Source organism: Mytilus galloprovincialis, chromosome 2 (assembly GCF_965363235.1).
Source record: "Mytilus galloprovincialis chromosome 2, xbMytGall1.hap1.1, whole genome shotgun sequence".
Classification (NCBI taxonomy): Eukaryota; Metazoa; Mollusca; class Bivalvia; order Mytilida; family Mytilidae; genus Mytilus; species Mytilus galloprovincialis.
Window position 1 is genome coordinate 7,763,299 of NC_134839.1, and position 22,246 is coordinate 7,785,544.

Genomic DNA, 22,246 nt, shown 5'->3' on the forward strand with positions numbered 1-22,246 from the left:
ACCTAAACTACATAAGTGTCCTTACAAACAACGGTATATTGCTGGGTCTTCCAAGTGCTCCACGAAACCTCTTTCTAAATTATTAACATCTAATTTATCAGCAATCAAAGACGGGCTTCAAAGTTATTGTGAAACTGCCTATTCTAGAGGTGGCGTGAATCAGATGTGGATACTTAAAAATTCAAAAGATCTTTTAGAGTACATACAATCTAACTCTATTTCATCTTGTAACAGTATTAAAACATTTGACTTTTCTACTCTTTACACAAGTATTCCACATTCCAAACTAAAAGACAAATTGAAAGAGTTGGTATTACTTTGCTTCATAAAAAAGAATGGCCAACGTAGATACAAGTATCTTGTCTTAGGGAGGGATAAATTCTACTTTGTAAAGAATCACTCTGATTCAAACAAAAAATTCTCTGAAACTGATATTATCAAGATGCTTGATTTCTTGATTGACAACATATTTGTTACGTTCGGAGGACGTGTTTTTCAACAGACTGTCGGCATTCCAATGGGAACAAACTGTGCCCCTCTACTCGCCGACTTGTTTCTTTATTATTATGAGGCTGACTTCATGCAGGAACTTCTTAGGAAGAAAGATAAGAAGTTAGCAATATCCTTTAACTCTACTTTCCGCTATATAGATGATGTTCTTTCACTAAACAATTCAAAATTTGGTGACTATGTGGAACGCATCTATCCAATCGAACTAGAGATAAAGGATACTACAGATACAGTTAAGTCGGCTTCATATCTTGACTTACATCTAGAAATTGACAATGAGGGTCGGTTGAAAACAAAACTTCACGACAAAAGAGATGATTTCAGCTTTCCAATTGTGAACTTTCCATTTCTAAGTAGCAACATTCCAGCAGCACCTACATACGGGGTATATATCTCCCAATTGATACGATATTCCCGTGCTTGCATTTCCTATCATGATTTTCTTGATAGAGGTTTGCTATTAAACCAAGAGTTCCAAATGGTGAAGTTGAAATAATCCCTTCGTAAATTTTACGGACGCCATCACGAGTTGGTTGACCGTTATGGAATAACCGTTTCACAAATGATATCGGATATGTTCCTTACGTCGTAACTACAATCCCCTTCCCTTTCATTAATATGACCTACCGAATTAGACTATTTACCGGATTTGTAATCACATAAGCAACACGACGGGAGCCACATGTGGAGCAGGATCTGCTTACCCTTCCGGAGCACCTGAGATCACCCCTAGTTTTTGGTGGGGTTCGTGTTGTTTATTCTTTAGTTTTCTATGTTGTGTCGTGTGTACTATTGTTTTTCTGTTTGTCTTTTTCATTTTTAGCCATGGCGTTGTCAGTTTGTTTTAGATTTATGAGTTTGACTGTCCCTTTGGTCTCTTTCGTCCCTCTTTTATGCATATACAAACTGCATTAAATATTACTATTAAGATGTCCCTCACTCTACAAAAATCCAGACAGAAAATCAAGTAAAGAATAGATCTACATTCAACAGTATGCATTTGGTATTATTGTTATCCAAGCATACTAGAGGTCTTACATAACATCTATATACATTTCTAGGAAATTAATCCAAGTATATTTGAGTGTGAGTACAGCATATTAACTTAAATTTGGCATCTCAGTCAGACTACTTTTGAATAACAAACAAAGTTATATTTTTCAAATCAAAAGGAAGCTTTCTTTTTATTCATCCATATCTATTCAAGCACTGTAATTAGTGTGCGATATCTGAAAAAAAATCATTGAATCTGACTGTTACAGTCTGTCTGGGCCTATATGACAGCTGCTTCAAAATCGACAGAAAGGCTTCATCGTTCAAACCTTATGGTATGTGAACATTTCATCATGTTGATTGAATCAAATTCGAAATAGCGTGCAAAGTGCTGTTAACGACGGGATAAACAGAAAGTATACCATAATACATTCCTTTTATACATAATTTCTTATTTTTTGAGGGATCGACCAGATGTGGCTTATTCAAAATTCCAAAGATTTGCAACTGTGTAACAGCACAATCATAAGTTTTTCTTTTTAGGAATCGTATAAAAAACATTTGAACTTTCTACACTTTACATAAGTATTCCCCTCCTCAAATAAAACAATTGAAAATGGTCCTGGTTTGTTTCCTAACAAAAAGAATGGCCAACGTAGCCACAAGTATGTTGCCTTTAGGATGGAATAATTGTATTTTTCAATAATTACTCCGATCTAAAATAAATTATAATATGAAGCTGACTTTATACAGCACCCTTTCTGGAAGAACGAAAAATAGTTATCAAATATACCAGACTTATAATGTGATACGCCAGACGCGCGTTTCGTCTGCATAAGACTCATCAGTGACGCTCAGTTCAAAAAAGTTAGAAAGCCAAACAAGTACAAAGTTGAAGAGCATTGATGCTACAAAATTCTCAAAAAGTTTTCCCAAATACAGCTAAGGTAATCTATACCTGTTACATGTGTAAAAAGATCCTCACTATTTCAAATAATTCATACTTGTTATTATTATATTGATGTTTTGGGAGGCGACTTTCCTGATACGGAAATTGCGCCTTCACACTTGTGCAAACAGTAAACGTATAAAAATGACCAATATAATTGATATTCATGTCAACACCAAAGTGCTAAAACATGGTTGGTGATACCCTCAGGTAATAAGATGATATCTTCTCACTAAATATTTTTAAAAATGGTGACTATGCTAGAAGCATCACTCCCATCGAGCTTGTAATAAATGATACAACAGAAACAATATCTTGACTTAAATCTAGAAATTGAAAATAAGGGTCAGGTGAAAACAACAATTTACAAGGAAAAAGAGAGATAATTATATTTCCCAAATAGTGAACTTTACTTTTTTATAGAGCAACATTCCAGCTGCGCATGAATATGGCATATTTATTTCCCTATTGGTACGACATAACAGAGCTTGCATTTCTCATTATGATTCCCTTGAAAAAAGATTGCTTCTAAAAATGAAAAAATTAAAATAGTAAAGTTGAAAACATCCTTTCGAGACAAATACGGACATGTTCACAAATAAGTTGCCCGTAGTTAACCATCTGTTTCACCACTGAAAACAGATACCGTATAGCGGGTTATTTTCGCGGGTGTAAAATTTCATAGAAAAAGGTATACGTAATATTTTGGTGGTTATTATATTGTCGGATTCAAAACTAATATCAATACCTTATGCATTTTTAAATTGGCGGAATTCATTTTAGCGATTATGTTCTATCCGCGAAAATAAGAGAAAATGTAACCCCGCAAAAATAACCCGCTATCCGGTAGTTCTATTTGTCCTCGATTATGAGCTATCGAAATAGACTTTTCACCGGGTGTGTACATAAATGAGCAATACAATCGGTGTCAAGTTTAGAGCAGGATCTGTTTAACCCTTTGGATCACCTGATGTCACTGCTAGTTATGTACTAAAAGTTTCGTGTTGCTGTTGCTTACATTTTTAGTACTTCTTTGTGCTTTTTATGTTTAAATTTCTGTGAGGTTGATAACAATCGTTTCTCTATAGAAATGATTTATGTCTTTCATTTCGAGGAAATTATATCAGACTATACGATAAATTTTGTTTCTCATTGTTAAAGACCATGTGTTTAAATTAAATTGCTTACATCCACCTCATTTACATCTTTGTGCAATAGTTGTCTCTTTGGCAATAAATCACATCTCTTTACTTTTATATTGTTTATCCTTTACCATGTTGATCTTGATATCAAATTTCAACTTAGAAAATTTACATGACCTATAGTTTATGAGCACAATCTGCTTACCTTATTGAGGCACCTGAGATAAGCCCTTGCATTTTATGGCGTTCGTATTGTTCAGTCTTTAGTTTTTCATGTTATGTTTTGTGTATTGTTGTCTAGCTTGTCGTCGTTTTTCGTTTCGTTTTTTTTTTTTTTTTTTGCTTTATGATAATAATGGAATGAATTCAAGTTTGATTTAAACCTCACCTTTTATGATTATAATAAAGAAACAATTTAATTCCGTTTCGTTAATTTATTTTTTTTGAGGAATTTTGTTAATTTACTCTTCTGGAGGATGTTGTTCCTTTGCCCCTTGTGACTGTCGTTATATTTCCGAACCAGTTTGCTATGTCCTTGTGTTCAGTAACATTTAAGATTCCTATGAACGTTATGCAGGTATGATAGTTATATCATTCAGTCAGGGATTTCGTAACAACAAATTACTGTTTACTTCTACTTAATTATTACATAAAGGAATAGTTTTGAATTGGAAGTTTGGCTTGACCAACTAGTAATCTTATTACAAACCTGGAATATTTGATGAATTTATTGTTTACTTTGAATAAATATATTCTCAAAGGTTATGATGTTGTTGATACTTACATGTTTCATTCCAAAAAGTAATTCAGCGTTGTTAGGGTTTTTTTTTACTATCACTTTGTGTTTTTGTACTGCATACCAATTCGATAAGAGTTGTTATTTTCAACTATATTTTACAGTTTGTTCATTTGTTTCACTTTAAAACCAGTGTCTGTAATTATGGCGAGGGTTGAAAACTCTAAATACATGACATTTGTTTAACTGCAACACTCTCTGTATGTGTCGGTCCCTAGTCAAGACACTACAACTAAGTTTGTGCTCGATGAAATTTTGTTTGCGCGAGTTAAGATGTTGGTTTTCACTATAAATTGTTTCTCGTGTAATCAAGCAGTGAGAAACCTTCATTTATTTTGCAACATGGGTTTATTATTTTTGTTGATCTGCGAACGGTTACCTATAATTGTTTACACACTTGTTCGTTGGTTGCGAGTGGATAGTTGTCTCATTCAAAATATTAATTCTTGTATGTAGCTCCGGAAGTGTAAACAGTTTATGTTTGTTAGGAACGCCAGTCTTGTTGGCCATGACAAAATCAGTGATAACTGAAATGAAAGCAACAGTAGTATATAATTTCTGCATTGGCTAGAGGTATAGGGGGAGGATTGAGGTCTCACAAACATGTTTAACCCCGCCGCATTTTTGCGCCTGTCCCAAGTCAGGAGCCTCTGGCCTTTGTTAGTCTAGTATCATTTTAACTTTTAGTTTCTTGTGTACAATTTGGAGTTTAGTATGGTGTTCATTATCACTGAACCAGTATATATTTGTTTAGGGGCCAGCTGAAGGACGCCTCCGGGTGTGAGAATTTCTCGTTGCATTGAAGACCTGTTGTTGACCTTCTGCTGTTGTCTGCTCTATGGTCGGGTTGTTGTCTCTTTGGCACATTCCCCATTTCATTCTCAATTTTAGGTTTCAAAATTTATGAATCGATAGAGAGAAAACATATCCGGGTTACAAACCAAAACCGAGAGAAACGCATCAACTATAAGAGGAAAACAAGGAACAACAGATCATTGAAGTGCAACAAAAACAAACATAGAAACAAACTATTAAATAACAACTGCCATATTCCTGACTTAGTGCAGGACATTTTGGGAAAAAATGGTGTGTTGAACCCAGATGAATTGCTAGCCAAACTTCTCGCGTTATGCCGATGTTGAGAGATATCGCTAGAATGACAACACTGCGTGACAGAAACACAGCACAAACACAATTGATGCATTCCTTTGTAAGTCTAGTAATAACTTTCGAACCATCCGAGCAAAAGCAGAGGGTAACTGATGAAAACGAAGCCATTCGTCATTTATCATCTTAAACTATACAATTTAATCCTACTTATAAAAAATGTACGTTTCTCTTACGAGTGTCTTATCGTTTTCTTTTGTGGAAATGTGAGGATAATCTGAAGCAAGTTTATGTAGAAATAAGCATTGACAACAAGGATTAAATATATAGATTACAAGTAAACATTACCTGCTTGCCTGAAAAGTAATCTGACCAAAAATGGAAGATGACATTACATTTATATTTGAATGTAAAATTATTGTCTACTGTAAGTCTTTTCAGTTAATTTTAATTCCAATTTGTGAAACCTGTTTTAAGGTAGATAAGAAGTATATACATTTTCTCAGAAGAAGTGTGTCAATTGGACATGCTTTGATACTATTTATGCACTTGAATTTTTACTTGATAACATTTTTGTTCGCTTTGGAGATTCCGTATATCGTCAAGTTATTGGAATTCCAATGGGGACTAACTGTGCACCACTTATTGCGGACCTGTTTTTGTATTGTTATGAGTTACAATTTATGACTAAAATTAGCAAAGACCCATCAAAACAACATTTGATACAAAAATTTAACAATACTTTTAGATATTTGGATGATATATTGGCTCTAAATAATGACGACTTCAGTATGTATACTAAAGAAATTTATCCTGTAGAACTTACTTTAAATAAAGCTAATGATAACAATGACCACTGCCCTTTCCTCGATCTTGATATCTATATCATAAACGGGAAGCTTAATAAAAAAAATTATGATAAAAGAGATGATTTTTCATTTCCTATTGTTAATTATCCATTTTTAGATGGTGACGTTCCCTTGTCACCATCTTATGGTGTTTATATATCTCAACTTGTACGATTCGCTCGTGTATGTAACAATGTATTAGATTTTAGCGAGAGAAATTTATGTATTACTGAAAAATTATTACACCAGGGTTTTCGATATCACAAACTGGTCAAAACATTTACTGAATTTTATCACCGGTATAAGGAAATAATTCGTAAATATAACTCAACATGCAGACATCTTATACGTTCAGGTATTTCACATCCAAAATTTTATGGAAATATTCTTTATAAAGCACAAAAATGTCAGTATTCTCCTCAGAAACTAACAAAACCTTTAAATAGACTTATTAAAAGGGGATATAGTTACGATACTGTTGTCAGGTCATTAAAGATTGCATATTTTGGCTTTAACATTGATTCACTGATAGGGTCTTTGCATCGGAACTAAACACATTTATTTCTAAAAAAACAGTTGTTGGCATGACACGGGTTATGTTCTTCTCATATATTTTATGATAGTATGATACTAAACCCCTAACGGGAGGGATTGTACCTGATATTCATATGATGAAGACATAATCTTTCAATCAGTTTAATTGAGGTCTGGAGCTGGCATGTCAGTTAACTGCTAGTAGTCTATTGTTATTTATGTATTATTGTCATTTTATTTATTTTCCTTTGTTACATCTTTTGACATCAGACTCGGACTTCTCTTGAACTGAATTTTAATGTGCGTATTGTTATTGTTTTACTTTTCTACATTGGCTAGAGGTATAGGGGGAGGGTTGAGATCTCATAAACATGTTTAACCCCGCCGCAATTTTGCGCCTGTCCCAAGTCAGGAGCCTCTGGCCTTTGTTAGTCTTGTATGATTTTAAATTTTAGTTTCTTGTGTATAATTCGGAGTTTAGTATGACGTCCATTATCACTGTACTATTATGCATATTTTAGGGGTCAGCTGAAGGACACCTACGGGTGCGGGAATTCTCGCTACATTGAAGACCCATTGGTTGCCTTCGGCTGTTGTTTGCTCTATGGTCGGGTGGTTGTCGCTTTGACATATTCACCATTTCCTTTCTCAATTTTATTCTAATCTTTTGCTAAAATGAAGATTTTACTATGTTTTTTTTTAGATAAAACAAATAGGTTTGTATCAACATGTCCATGAAAGAACTCATTTTTGTAAAGAAAAAAAAAAACAGAAAAAAATGATACTACCGAGCTTGTTTTTTTGCTACAAAAAAAATATGTCACTTCATTCCAGTTTAACATTTTAACTACTATATTTTTTCTCCCATCAAATTGCTAAGTTGAATTGATTCTAAAGACATCAATATTTTGTAATTGGCTTAGTATTTTGCATAATGCAACACATCACTTATTTTTTCGTTACATAAATAAACAGTCGTTAACATACATTGAAAATCTGTCTCAATATTTCCACATTTAGGCAAATAACTAGACAGTTGTATATTGCTATTGTACAATCTAAGATGGCGGTAACCTTGAATACGCATTCAAAAACCTTTATGTTGCAATACTATCCCGACAATTATGATGGTGTCCCCTCCTAACAATGCCTCAAACAATACCGTTGTCAAAACAATGAAATTAAATACAACTGTCTAATAAATGAGCGGTTTAGCTAGCCATAAAACCAGGTTTAATGCACCATTTTTACACAAGGAATATGACTGTTTGTTTCATTTCGTTTGATGTGTTTGAGCCTTTAATTCTGCTATTTAATTATGGGTTTTTTGTATTGATTGTTTCTCGGAGTTCGGTATTTTTGCTATTTTACACATTTTATTACTAGTTTTGTCCAGATACCAAATAGCCGAAACTTCCTTAGCGAGAACGTCATTGTACTTTTTGTTCTAAAAAATACATTGTTTCCAAGTTATAAACATCTATAATATAATCAGTCAAAACAGGGCAGAAATCTACATGTTCTTACGACGTTGTGACATAATCGTATTAAAGATAGAAAATGATATCCTGAATCAGACGGGTTAGTTATACGATGACCAGTTATATGAACAAACAATCTATGTTCTATTCCTAAGTCATATTATATTATAACGAATTGCAACTATATGTCTGTTTGCTATTGGCAAAACAAAAAGTTCAATTAATGAAAGAGAAACTGCTGACCATTCCTGAACACCTTAAGTTTTCTTTTTTCTTCAAGGGTAGCTGCTTTGTATTAGTTTTCTGCGGTGTATTAACGTTTTTACGTTTTCTCGGGGGGTCCCAGTTTAAGCGTGTTTTCGGTAATACTTTTGTCAATTTTTGTCCTAGAGGCTGTTTTCATTTTAGAATTCTGATATTCAGTTTTGTATAGTGATTTCAGAATTTAAACACACAAAGTTATTTTTAAGTTTAAAAAGAGGAAACTACCAAATAGGCAACCAGAAATGTGACGTATTATCCTTGTGTATGTTTCATCAACACGTTTTGACTGGCGAACATAAACAAAAATGACTAAACCTTCCACAATGTATATCTGCATTTTATAACTTTTTATATTTCCAAATTTTTTTCCTTTTTGTTATTTTCTTACCCTTTTGTCAGATAAAGAAGAAATAACCGTAGTTATGACAGTTTCAATAATCTTTGTCATAGTAAGAGCGGTTTTTAAAAACACAAGAAAGATTTTTCATTTCAAAAGCATTATCGAAATTTCATTTTAAATGGCGCAAAGTTTTACCAATTCTTTCAGTCTGTATTTAGAATTGAGAAAAAGGTCGAAAGCAATCTTTTTTATTGTAATGCATGATAATAATAATTTTGATTCTATACATTCTAAATGATGACCCTGTAGAATCAAATCTGATTGGCAAGAGGCGGTTGCTTTCCATAATTCATAATTACTGTTCTGATTACTGATTGCTGATGTCTGATGGAGTATTGACTTTTGATGACGTTACCCAGAAACCCTGCAGTATGTGTAAACGACAGACATTTTTACATGTTTTGCTTAACAATCTGTCTATGCCATGATAACGACAGATGACAGAATATTCAAAATTTGAAAATGTATTACCGAGGACTGTACAAAAGTAAAATAACAAAAATACCGAACGCGGAGGAAATTTCAAAACGGAAAGTTGCTAGCCATATGTCAAAATCAAAAGCTCAAACACATCAAACGAATGCATAACAACTGTCATAGTCTTGACTTGGTACAGGCTTTTTCTTATGCAGATTGTGGGTTTGAATTTTCTATATTCGATGATCATCTCTGAGCCTTTCTCGTCAGGAATACAAATAAAATGTAAAACCGGTACAGTTTTTTCTGGTGCCTTTGTTTACTTATATGATAAAATAAATAGTGTTTCGTGATAAAAATAAATTAATTCTAATCTTTATTGTATATAAGTATCATATGCTGTTTTCAACTCAACTGATCTCTTGAAGAATTAAAATCAATAGCCTTTATCTGAAAAAGAAAACAAAATGTTAGGTAGGGTCGTCACAAGCAGTAATGAAAATTTTATAGCAACTATAGCATGATATATTTTCGAGAGTTCCTCAAAATTTATAAAAAGCCAGAAATTATGATATTGAAAACAAAATGATAATTTCAATTTCGTACTTATTCAAACACTGCATTTCGTAAAAACCATTCACCAGCTATTGAATAAAACAGTTTAAAAATGTTAATTGTCACGTTTATTTAAAACATATCGTTTGGATTAAGATATCGTTAGAACTAAAGTATTATATAAATTCTTGATCAACATATTTCTTTACGTAATTCATTTAAATGCGTTTTGCATCTCGAAGATATAAGGTTTCAATCTATACTATGAAATGGTGTTGAATTTGTCCTTTGATTCTGTAAAGAATTAAATAATGTTGAACACTATTTGTAATTGTTGATAAAAAATGAATTTCAAAACAAATCATTAGGACGTGACGTCAAGTCCCATTATTAAATGAAACACATGCCTTTTTTTAATGTTTATCGTCTTCATATTTTCTATAACAATAACTTCTACTTTGTGCATTTAATTAACCATAGTTTGAGGCGTACTCCACTCTATTATTTATAGTGCATATAGTTTAATGTAACAGCTTTCAGAATTATTTGAAAGTTAAAATGTTGATTTTCCAGTTGTGTTCATGACGATTGTAGTCGTTTTATCTAGAAATATAGTAACACTTACAAGGAAGACAACATCCTTTGTAACCATGACAATCTACGTAGCGTGATGTGTCATAGTAATAGTAGCCTTTGTTGTTACAGAAATAATATTCTGCAGGACAACTGCCATACTCAGCGCAGAATCCTTGACCGTGTGGGTCACCTATAAGATGAAAATTGATTAATAGAAATTACTAAGTAAGAGTTAGCATATTTAAACGAAAAAAGAAGACCATACCAATTTTATAACAGCATAGACTATGCAAATATTTTTCCTGATTTAACTTTTCCCATTGAGTGATGTTGGGTGATATTGTGATGAGTGATGTTGGCAAGTTAAGCTTCATCAACAAAAATGTAATCAAAATCAACTCTTTTCATTGGGTAATGGTAAACAGTTCGTACGATAAATTGTTGATGTCACCTTCAGGAATACGCTTATCGTTCTTTAATTTTCAATGTTGAAGTTTATTGGATAATAATTTCAAAAGGTTTACAAATGTATGATACAACATTAATTATTTTATTCAATGGATCTCACTCTCAGTGGTAATTTTATAATTATATGAAAACTTACGTGGGATACAACATCCTTTATAAGAATTACAGTTATAGGCGCTCTTGCTATAAAAGTAGTACCCTGCACGGCAACTGTCATAATTGCTACAATATCCTTTGTTGTTGTAAACTGGGTTGGTGTTGTACACTTTGGTGGGGTTGTAGCTTCGTGTAATTGGTTTTGGCTTGACGTAATGTGGATCTATAAAAGAAAGTCTAAATCAAGAAAATTCAGAAAACTGAATTCAATTTCAACAGATCATACAATTTAGACTGTCTTCCATACATTGCATATCCATTTTGTAAGTAATAATTCAAATAAACTGTCGTCTAAGAATCATTTAATGTATGACTCATTGATGAGTTCGAAACAGATATATTTATTTTTTCACAAACTTTTTACATTTGTTTTCTTCCAAAAATGTCTTGTACCAAGTCAGTAATAATGCAGTTGGCATGTATAATGTCTGTTTCCTCTTATAGTTGATGTGTTCGCTTTGTTTGTGATTTTAACCTGGATCTGTTTTCTCTTAATCTTTTGAACAGTGGTATACTACTGTTGCCCTTAGTTATTACCATTGATTTTAATATTCTATTCCTAAATTAATTTGACATTAGTTTACCGATGGTAAAACCTAAATCGATAACGAAGTTACAAATCAAGGGCGCAACAAAAGCTGGGGTAACTATGTGAACTTCCTTCCCATGTTGAGCGAGCGGTTGAAACATGTGATGCTATATTACACAAGGCATTCGGAAACTTTAATTCTTAGAATTGGTATCAGCATTGTAGATAGTTACAGAAACTTCAAAAACTTCGCAGTCTTTAAAAAAAAATTACCCTTTCACATTGTTAAAAAAAGATAGTTTAACGGAGAAAAACCTACATATCCTATACGAGAACCCGAGTTCACCACCAGTATATCATGATTGGTTTTGTATTCTTCATATGTAAGCTTTCTGTTATGGGATTTTATGGGCACTTTTTCTGCTTTTGTCGATAGGTTAGTCTCTGTTACATTTATTTGTGGTATTACCTCTTGGGTATATTCTCTACCTTGTTTAAGATCGTTGAAATTCTTGAATATTTTATTTTATAAATTTATTGGATGTGAATGTGGTGAAAAATTTTCTTTGTCTAGCTAAAAACTGTGCACACGATCAACACGTTTCTAACCCTTTAAAAATATATTAAAAAACATACAGATACTTATGGAAATACGTATGATATTAAAATTCCTATTAATTTTTGTCATCCAATCAAAATAATGGATTCCAATGAAACATACATACAATGCAATTATGTAATGATATTGACACTTACCAGGGAGACAACATTTGATATTAGGACAATCGGAGTATTTAGTCGTGCTATCGCAAATATATCCTTTATAATCACAAGTGTAATGAGTGCAGTAACCACCTTTACTGTAACAACTGTTGGTTACAGAATACCCACCAGCTTGACCTAGAAGATAAAAGTAACATTGACAAATATACAAAATGCGATTATATAAAGAATTAAAAAAGAATTTTTTAATTTTCGACAGAAGCGTTTTTCCTTCTTTATATACTTATTAGACTTTGTAAATAGACATGACCTATAGTTGTAAATGTCTGTGTCATTTTGGTCTTTTGTGGATAGTTGTCTCTTTGGCAATCATACCACATCTTCTTTTTTTAACATCATACTTTATAATAAAAGTATATTCAAATTAAAAAAAGGAGCAGGAAAACTAAAATGGCAAATTGAGTATCACGACAAGCAAATCTAAAATTATAAATCCTTGTCTAATACTGTAATATTTTAGATAAAATGTAAATCTGAGAGACAGCATAAAATGAAATCAAGTCTTTATAAGTTTCATGCGTTCAAAAAAAAAATTATGGTACAATTTCGAAAAGCCAAAGATGCATAAGAACCGAAACTGTTAATGTATTTCGTTCAGTTTTTGTAGATTCGAAATGAACTCACAAAAAAAATGTAATTAAGATGGTACCTAACACTACAGGGAGTTAACTCTGTTAATTCAGCTAGACCTTTTAATCACGTTCTATAATTAAGGCAATATCATGCTCAATGATCAACATAACTGTTTGTCAAACTGCTATATATATCCAATGAAATGTTTCCGTGAAAGTGATTGGTTCAAGTTTTTTTTTAATTTATATTGTTTTCAAAGGGTCAAAGTAAATATTTTGTTAAAAAATTTATGAAAAATAAACGAGCCAAATTAATTTTTATTCAAAGTGTTGCGTGTCACCTTAAGAAATTTAGTCATAAATGAGGTATAATAAACTAATGGTGTTTACCTTATTTTTCATGACCAATAATAATCAAAAGTACCAGGATTATAATTTAGTACGCCAGACGCGCGTTTCGTCTACATAAGACTCATCAGTGACGCTCATATCGAAATATTTATAAAACCAAACAAGTACAAAGTTGAAGAGCATTGAGAATCCAAAATTCCAAAACATTGTGCCAAATACGGCTAAATTAATCTATGCCTGGAATAAATTACCGATAATTCTTTAGATACCCAAATTGAGATTTCATACATGACCGACGCGAAACATAAGAAACGTGTAAAAACATAGACATTACCTGATCCACACATTGTGGCTATCACTACGACTGCAAGTATCATTGTTGCTTTCATCTTGAAAAGTATGGTGCATTTTTGCAAGCTGAAGCTGCTTTAAGTATGAAAGCCAATTCGATTTTTCAGACAGATGTGTCGCATATTACATGCAAGAATTTGCAAGAACTGTTTTAAAATAGGATCAACATATATTACAACCACACAAATATGTTAAAAGTTAATTTAAAAAGAATTGTGAAATCGCTAAGAATATAAATGCCATATCTGTCTTATTATTTGTTTTATGTTAAGATGAATTTTCAAACCTATAAGTCAACAAGAAAGATATAAGATAATACATCCATATACTTAATATTCAACACAGGCTGACATTGTCTCTATAAAAATCCTATTTTTTTAAAGATTTCTGAAATATTTTTGTGTTTTTTCTTTATCCAAGACCATCAAACTTGTTAAGAAAAGGATGTGAACCAAAGAAAAACTAAACATTGGCCTAATCGTGTTTGAAAACATTGCAGTTATTAATGCATGCATAGTTTAGATACGATTATCCTATATTAAGTGTTCGTCGTTTAACAGGACATTTAAAAATACAATAAAAACTGGTTAAGTCCATTCATATGAGTAATACAAAACATGCCAATTTGTTTAAAATTGATTTCGAGTATAGGTTACAAGGAAGTAATTATTGACATAGGCGACAATGGTAGCCTTATTTGGTCCTGCCTTTTCACTATCAAAGATCCATTGAAAACAAATCGAATTCTGAATTATCAACACCTTTGGGTGTAATTGTAATGGTCAAACACATATGGTGCCGCATCTTTTTTGATAGAAAAATGCCATTTTTAAGGGTATTCAACGGTTCCGGAATTTTCGAAATAGTATGAATAAAATTGCATAATTTGTCACAGAAAATGTTGCTCGTCTTAGATAGTTTTCTCTAAATTTCTCGCTCTTTCTACACCAATGGCCAACACCCATTTCTCACTATTCAATTTTAATTTCTAATTACCAAGGCAGCAGAAAATAAATTTACTTCTACCTATCATCTTGGATGTAAAATCTAGGTAGCGCTAGTCATCTTTATTTACTTCCTTTTAACCTATTGCTACTTCATTTTGCATGTAGGGATTATAACAAATATGTTGTGTTTAACCATTCCAGTTTATTTTTGTAAAAAGGTTATAATAAATGTGTGATAATAGCATTTGTATAAGTAGTTATAAAATAAACCTTAACACCCAAATTTACAAAAATAGAAAAAAATCTCCTAAATAATAAGTATAGTTTGTGATATGATATAAATAATACATAGCCGAGGCGGGGGTAGAGCAGATTGTTACCCCGCAACAAACATTGTCAACCGAGGGGTACATTTAACAATCTCTTTCATCACCCCTCAGCGATGTGTTATTTTCCCTAGGTTTTAGATAGTAACCCAGATTAGTTTTTGCTTAATTGAATTATAATAACTATTGAACAGTGGTTAACTATTGTTGTCTTTATTTATCAAATGTATTATTTTGAACGGACTGTCACTATTGTCTTATATATTGTAGATTGAAAGTACATGTAATTAACTATGATGTCTTTTACATAATGTTTGCAACCTTTCAGTAATTATAAATACAACAAAAGTGAAGCAAGATGTATTTTCTTTTTTTTTATGGCGTTCAGGCCGAAACGTAGAACTTGTACATTGTAAATGTCAAGGCAATGCAATGTCCTTTATATTATCGATGTTTTATTGGTGTGTCCGAGATGAATACTTAAAAAAAGTCACACACTGATGACACTGAGCTATGGAATAGGGTAAATTATCTCCCTCGTACATATTAAGCAATAAAAATCCGACATTTTGGCGTGAAGTATAATAAAAATATCTTATTTTATGTTTTAATAAATAATTCCTTTCTGTATCATTGAAAACCTCGAAAAAAATCAGTCTACATCTTCGTAGTCATTGTTTACTTTTTTATTTACACGCATGTATACTGCACTAAACTGATGAGACTATACAATTAATCTATGATTAAATAAAGTATGCAGAAGTAACACGTGCTGTCGCAAGGGAATATTAAAAGGATTATATAAGTTATTAATTCACTAGAGTTTAGTCCGTACATAGATGCAATGAAAGTTTACAAATGGGTTTATTAATCTTCGATATTTAAAGATTATCGTTGATCATCTCAACGAGATCGATTTTCTCGCTTGAGCTGGTACAGCGAAAGCATGGAAAGTGAGAAAAGCAATCGAGTTGAGATGACCAATGATAATCTATTTATCGCCATTTTACCTATGACGACGTTGTCAATTTCATGTCAATTTCGTTAGCAACGCCACATGGCCTCCTTAGTTTCTAGTGATAATTTTTCCATCTCAAGCGAGAAGCATGATATGAAAATTATCACAAAAAAAGATAAAAAAAAAAAATGCACAAAATAGCGATAATTCATATCTATTTAAATAAATAGACAGAAATCTTCTGGAAAAAGTGCAAAAAACAAGCCATCATTTATGGGTATGGGTGGATGCATAATTTAATAATGTTTAAAAAAGCATGACATCTGCTTGATGAACGACGTAATAAACAAATGACTGCCCTCTTTACTCTAATACTGACTCTCTCGTTAATCTAAACATTGTTAAAGGACATTTAAGAAAACAGTCACTGTTAGTTTTATTCACGAAAGTTTTCTCTTATGAATTATCAGAAATATAAGGAAATGAGATAATACTTCTACAAAAATGCAGAAGACAGACAGAGGAATCATAGATAATTCAACCAGTATCTGGTAGGTTTAAAGATAAGACGTTTCCTATATTATACTTACTATTGATTGGCAGAGCATTATCAATAATTGACCTACAATATTTAATCATCGATACATGCGCTTGCATTATGAAAACTCTTTCAAATTATTGGGTCCCTTTGGTCAGATTTGAGGCAAGTTTGATATGCGCTAGCAGTTAGATAGTCTAAAAATGCAACTTTTAATAGTTGTACAGATTTTCAGGATGTCTACATACAGATATTGCAAAATATCAGCTGCAAGTCATAATGTGAAATTTTTTTGTCGAATCAGCGCAGCAAACGAATTCAAAGTCTTTATATTGTGTCGTGCAGCTGATATTTTACAACATAAATATGATGAAAATTCTGATGATCGATTTATCGGATTCTATGACTGTATTTTGCATGATAAAAGCAAGCAAACCGGAAAAAGACTCGATAAGTTTATGTCAAACTTATCAAAACCGGTTAATTCATTGTGATGTTGGTAATAGGTCTGGGTTAAAAAAAATGACTTGTAAGTTCATTTGATGTCACAAAGTCGTGCTATTCACTTTTGAAAGAGCTGAGCAGATTGATACAGACAACCGACAGTGGAAACACTGATAAAAGTATTAAGAATGACATCGAGATTTTGATATTTAAGTTAAGAAATGTTCTGATAAATCCATGTAAATGAATAAAGATGTCTTGGAAACGCAATATTAAAAAAAAGACGAAAGGAGTTTTCTAAGTTCAAAATCTCGCAAATAGATTAATAACAGACAAATCAAATAAAAACGAAACAGTCAGGCATTTCGTTACCACAAGTAACAAAACTTTGGTTTTTTTTATCTAATTTCATCATAAATATACATATACATAATTTAAAGAAAATGTTACCTTGATTATTGAACCAAAGGGAAATTACTCCTTAAGGAATCTACAATTTTGGTGAAAATTCGTTCTATTCAGAGAACTTTTGAAAGTCTGTGCCAAGTGATGGTAAAAGCTCATGTTGTCATGGCTGTGTCAGCAAAAAAATGTGTTTCTGGTAAAAAAAAATGCCCGTCTGTTATTATTTCTGGAGGAAACTATAGGGCATGGAGATAGCTGAACAGGAAAATAGACAATCTTAGTGAACTTCGACAGCAAAGCTTCAACGTTGACAGGCTTATGATACAGTAGTTGAATTACTTAGACCGCTCTGTCACCGACTCTCCTCCTTTCCTCAACAACTATTTTACGTCTGTATCTGTGATATGTAACAATGTTTTCAGTCTTATTCTTACACTGTTTTAGAATGGAGAAATTCCCAACTCATTCTATGTAACAATGTTTTCAGACTTATTCTTACACCTATTACGAATGGAGAAATCCCGAGCTTGTTCTATGTAACAATGTTTTCAGTCTTATTCTTACACCTATTACGAATGGAGAAATCCAGAACTTATTAAAAACTTGCCAAACATTGAAATATATTTTTGGTGTCTGGTCTTTTTTTAAATGTAAAATATACCAATATCTAACCTTTGAAAATGTACAAGGTATATAAAAACGAAAAGTAACAAATGCAACGGTCTGGTAACAACCAGCTGTATACTTTTCTGCACTCGTAGTCAGGTCAATAACCTCGTCTACTTTTGCAGATACTATAAAGCAACAGCTGTCACCAGCCCTTTTTTTGTTACCTTTGTTCTGTATTGAATACATATTTTCAGAATCTGGTTATTACTTTGTAGTGATATAGGTCACATGAAAATCTATCTTGAAGAACAAAAAGAAAAATAACAATAATACCGAAATTTCAAGGAAAATTCAAATTGAAAACTCCTCAATACCATTTGGCAAAATGAAAAGCTCATACACATCAAGAGAATGGGAAAAAAAAGTACTGTAATATTCCTGACTTGGTACAGGCCTTATTTTGAAGATTACATCTTGTTTTATAGAACAAGATTGCATTGTTTTAGATCATATTTACTTTCAACCACAAAACGTTTTTTGAAGGTGTCTTTGTTCGATTTAATAGATTTTGTTTGGATTATCTAGTTTATTCATATTGTATAACAATGATGCATGTTGCACAATTGATGTTCCCATTAATTGACACACTAACTAATTATATCTGATTGGGTTGCCTGGTCGTCAATTTTTGTCAAAATATAGGAAATGTTATAAAACCAAGCAATAACAAACATTCTGTGAGTATTGCATGGCAATACCAGTTAAAAATTCGTTGTGATGGAACGAAATTCTAACTTGATCTATAACTTGTCATGGTGTTAACTAAATAAAAAAAATGCCACTAAATTCTTCAAACAATTTACTAAAGAAAACGAAAAAATCCAAAATGTAATTTATTTTAATACAATGTCTATTACAATTCTATTAACCAGATGCTCCGCAGGGCGCAGCTTTATACGACCGCAGAGGTTGAACCCTGAACGGTTGGGGCAAGTATGGACACAACATTCAGCTCTAAATTTGGATTGTGATTAAATAGTTGACACAGAATAGGTTTCTGACACAGAATGAATGTGGTCTAATGAACTTAAAATATTTGTTTTGCCTTTGAGCAATTCACTATGCTATTGAATATTAATCCTCTCAAAAAAATGTTTGAAGAAATTTTCTTTTTATTTATGAAATCTGAAATGAGAAAAATTTAATCCCCCCTTTTTTTCCACATCCCCCTTTCCCTTTTTCCAAAACTGATCTCAATTCAAATTTCTCATGGAGTTTGCAACAATAACTACTCATTTAAATACATCATAAAATATCAAAATGTAAAATAAAGTGCTTTTTATCACTGAAAGGTAAAGATTGTTTTAATTTATCTAGTTGGTAGTAAAAGTGAATATACATTGTATATTGTATAAAACAATGATTTTAAAAGTTGATTCAACTACTATTCTGGACAAAGAAAGATAACTCCAATTGAAAATTTCTTGCTATTGCGCAATACTGTGCAATTGAAAATATTTGCTATTGCACAATACTGTGCACTTGAAGATTTCTTGCTACTGCGCAATACTGTGCAATTGAAAATTTCTTGCTATTGCACAATACTGTGCAATTGAAGATTTCTTGCTATTGCTGAATACTGTGCAATTGAAAATTTCTTGCTATTGCACAATACTTAATATAATAATTTTGGATCCTGATTTGAACCAACTTGAAAACTGGGCCCATAATCAAAAATCTAAGTACATGTTTAGATTCAGCATATCAAAAAAGCCCAAGAATTCAATTTTTGTTAAAATCAAACTTAGTTTAATTTTGGACCCTTTGGACTTTAATGTAGACCAATTTGAAAACGGGACCAAAAATTAAGAATCTACATACACAGTTAGATTTGGCATATCAAAGAACCCCAAGGTTTCATTTTTTGTTAAAATCAAACTAAGTTTAATTTTGGACCCTTTGGACCTGAATGTAGATCAATTTGAAAACGGGACCAAAAATTAAGAATCTACACACACAGTTAGATTCGACAAAGAATCCCAATTATTCAATTTTTGATGAAATCAAACAAAGTTCAATTTTGGACCCTTTGGGCCCCTTATTCCTAAACTGTTGCGACCAAAACTCCCAAAATCAAACCCAACCTTCCTTTTATGGTCATAAACCTTGTCTTTAAATTTCATAGATTTCTATTTACTTATACTAAAGTTATGGTGCGAAAACCAAGAATAATGCTTATGTGGGCCCCTTTTTGACCCCTAATTCCTAAACTGTTGGGACCTCAACTCCCAAAATCAATCCCAACCTTCCTTTTGTGGTCATAACCTAAAAAAAAACATGTTGCACATGATATATACAAAAGAAAATTAACAAACGAAATGGTCAGGTAACAAAAAGCTGTATACTTTTCTGCACTCGAAGTCAGGTCAATAACCTCGTCTATCACCCTTTACCTTAATAGGAATACTCTTGCAGAAAACTATAATGCAGCAGCTGTCACCAGCCCCCCTTTTTTTTTGTTACCTTTGTTCTGTATTGAATACATATTTTGAGAATCTGGTTATTACTTTGTACTAGTAGGGATGTTAACTCTGTGAAGATATGCTAATCGATTACTCGTTGGCGTTACCGAGCAATACTCGAGTACTCGCTCGGTAAAACATTAACAAAATGGAAACACAAATTTAACTTATGCTATGTATTTGGGGTCGTTGTCTTATGATCGTAAAACCCTCAACATTATTACCTAGGATTAGATAATAGTCCGAGGAATTTTATGCCAACTAAGTTAGTTTTTTTACTACATGTACTAATTATGTAAACTGGTAATAATCTATAGAAAATTTATTACTCAAACAACAGTATTCGGGAACCGTAAAAAAACACTGAGGGTCGAAACAGTGTGCAACGAATTTGTTATCATTTAAAAATAGTATCTTGTCAACTTTTTCTCCGACGATGATGAAAATATCAGCTCTGACGGTATAGAGGTGTGGGGAGAGACTAATATTAGCTTAAAGTGTTCGCCTTAAAAAATGCTGTTGTTCAATCATATATCCTACATGTTCTTCTGTTTGGGGGGATTTTAAATGACAGTCTAACGCAAACATTCCAAAAGCAATCGTAATTTTATTTTTTTTTTTATTTTGATTAATATATCATTTCCCGGGAGGTGCTCTCAATATTTTTTTAAGCTTTAGAAAGCAACAACTTTCAATCAGGAAACCGATTAGTCAAGTTCCATTTTAGTAATCGATACTCGGTACTACAGAGCGATACTCGATTAATCGTTGACATCCCTACTGTGTAGTGAAATATGTCACATTAAAAAGTCTATTTTGCAGAACAAAAAGTACAATAACAAAAATACCGAACTCCAAGGAAAGTTCAAATTGGAAAGTCTCTCAATATCTAATAGCAAATGAAAAGCTCAAACACATCAAAAGAATGGAAAACAACTGTCATATTACTGACTTGGTACAGGCCTTAAATAGAAAATTAAACCTGGTTTTATATCACAAGATTGCATTGTACTAGATCATAATTATTTTAATCTACAAAACCTTTTTTGAAGGTGCCTTTGTTATATTTAATTGATTATGTATGGATTATCTAATGTATTCATATTGTATAATAATGAAATTAAGGCTCCTACAAATTCCCTTTATTAACACACGAACTAACTATACCTGCTTGGGTTGGTTGCAAAATTTTGTAAATATAAGGGAAATATTTACATGTCATAAAACCAAGCTTAAAAAACGGGTTTTAATCCGACGTGTCAGTATCTTATGACTGGTGATGGTTGAAAAAGTCATGTACTATTATATTATTTATTTATGTTTTTTTTCAGTCCTGTGTGTTCTTGCATGTATTTGTATTGTACTACTCTCACATAAAGTTGTCATTTAAGCTAAATTTTTAACATTGCCTTATAAGCGGGAGGTTTGGGTAGCCATTAAACCAGTTCAACCCACGTTTTTTTCTTAAAATGTCCTGAACCAACTACCAAGTCAAGAACATTGCATTTGTTATCAAATAGTTTGTTTTAATGTATGTTGAATTGGCGTTTGCTTTTGTTGTTTGTCAGGTGTTTCTGTTGTTCCAAGGTTTTCCTCTTATATTTGATGTGTTTCCATCTGTTATGGTATGTAACTGGACTTGTTTTCTCTGACTTTTGAACAGTGTTATACTTCTGTTGCCCTTCTTTATATCAAACGCCCATACTATAGAACGA

The 22,246-nt window shown here is 32.2% G+C and overlaps 1 protein-coding gene and 1 long non-coding RNA gene across 2 annotated transcripts in view; one reads left to right on the top strand and one right to left on the bottom strand.

Moving 5' to 3' along the window:
- Positions 1–22,246, top strand: part of LOC143062798 (uncharacterized) — a 528,850-nt gene that overhangs the window by 129,844 nt on the left and 376,760 nt on the right. The window lies entirely within an intron of this gene.
- Positions 10,634–12,620, bottom strand: LOC143062098 (uncharacterized). Its single transcript, XR_012974546.1, has 3 exons — positions 12,482–12,620; positions 11,177–11,359; positions 10,634–10,762 (listed from the first exon to the last, which is right to left on the bottom strand). It is a non-coding gene; the product is annotated as an uncharacterized LOC143062098 (long non-coding RNA).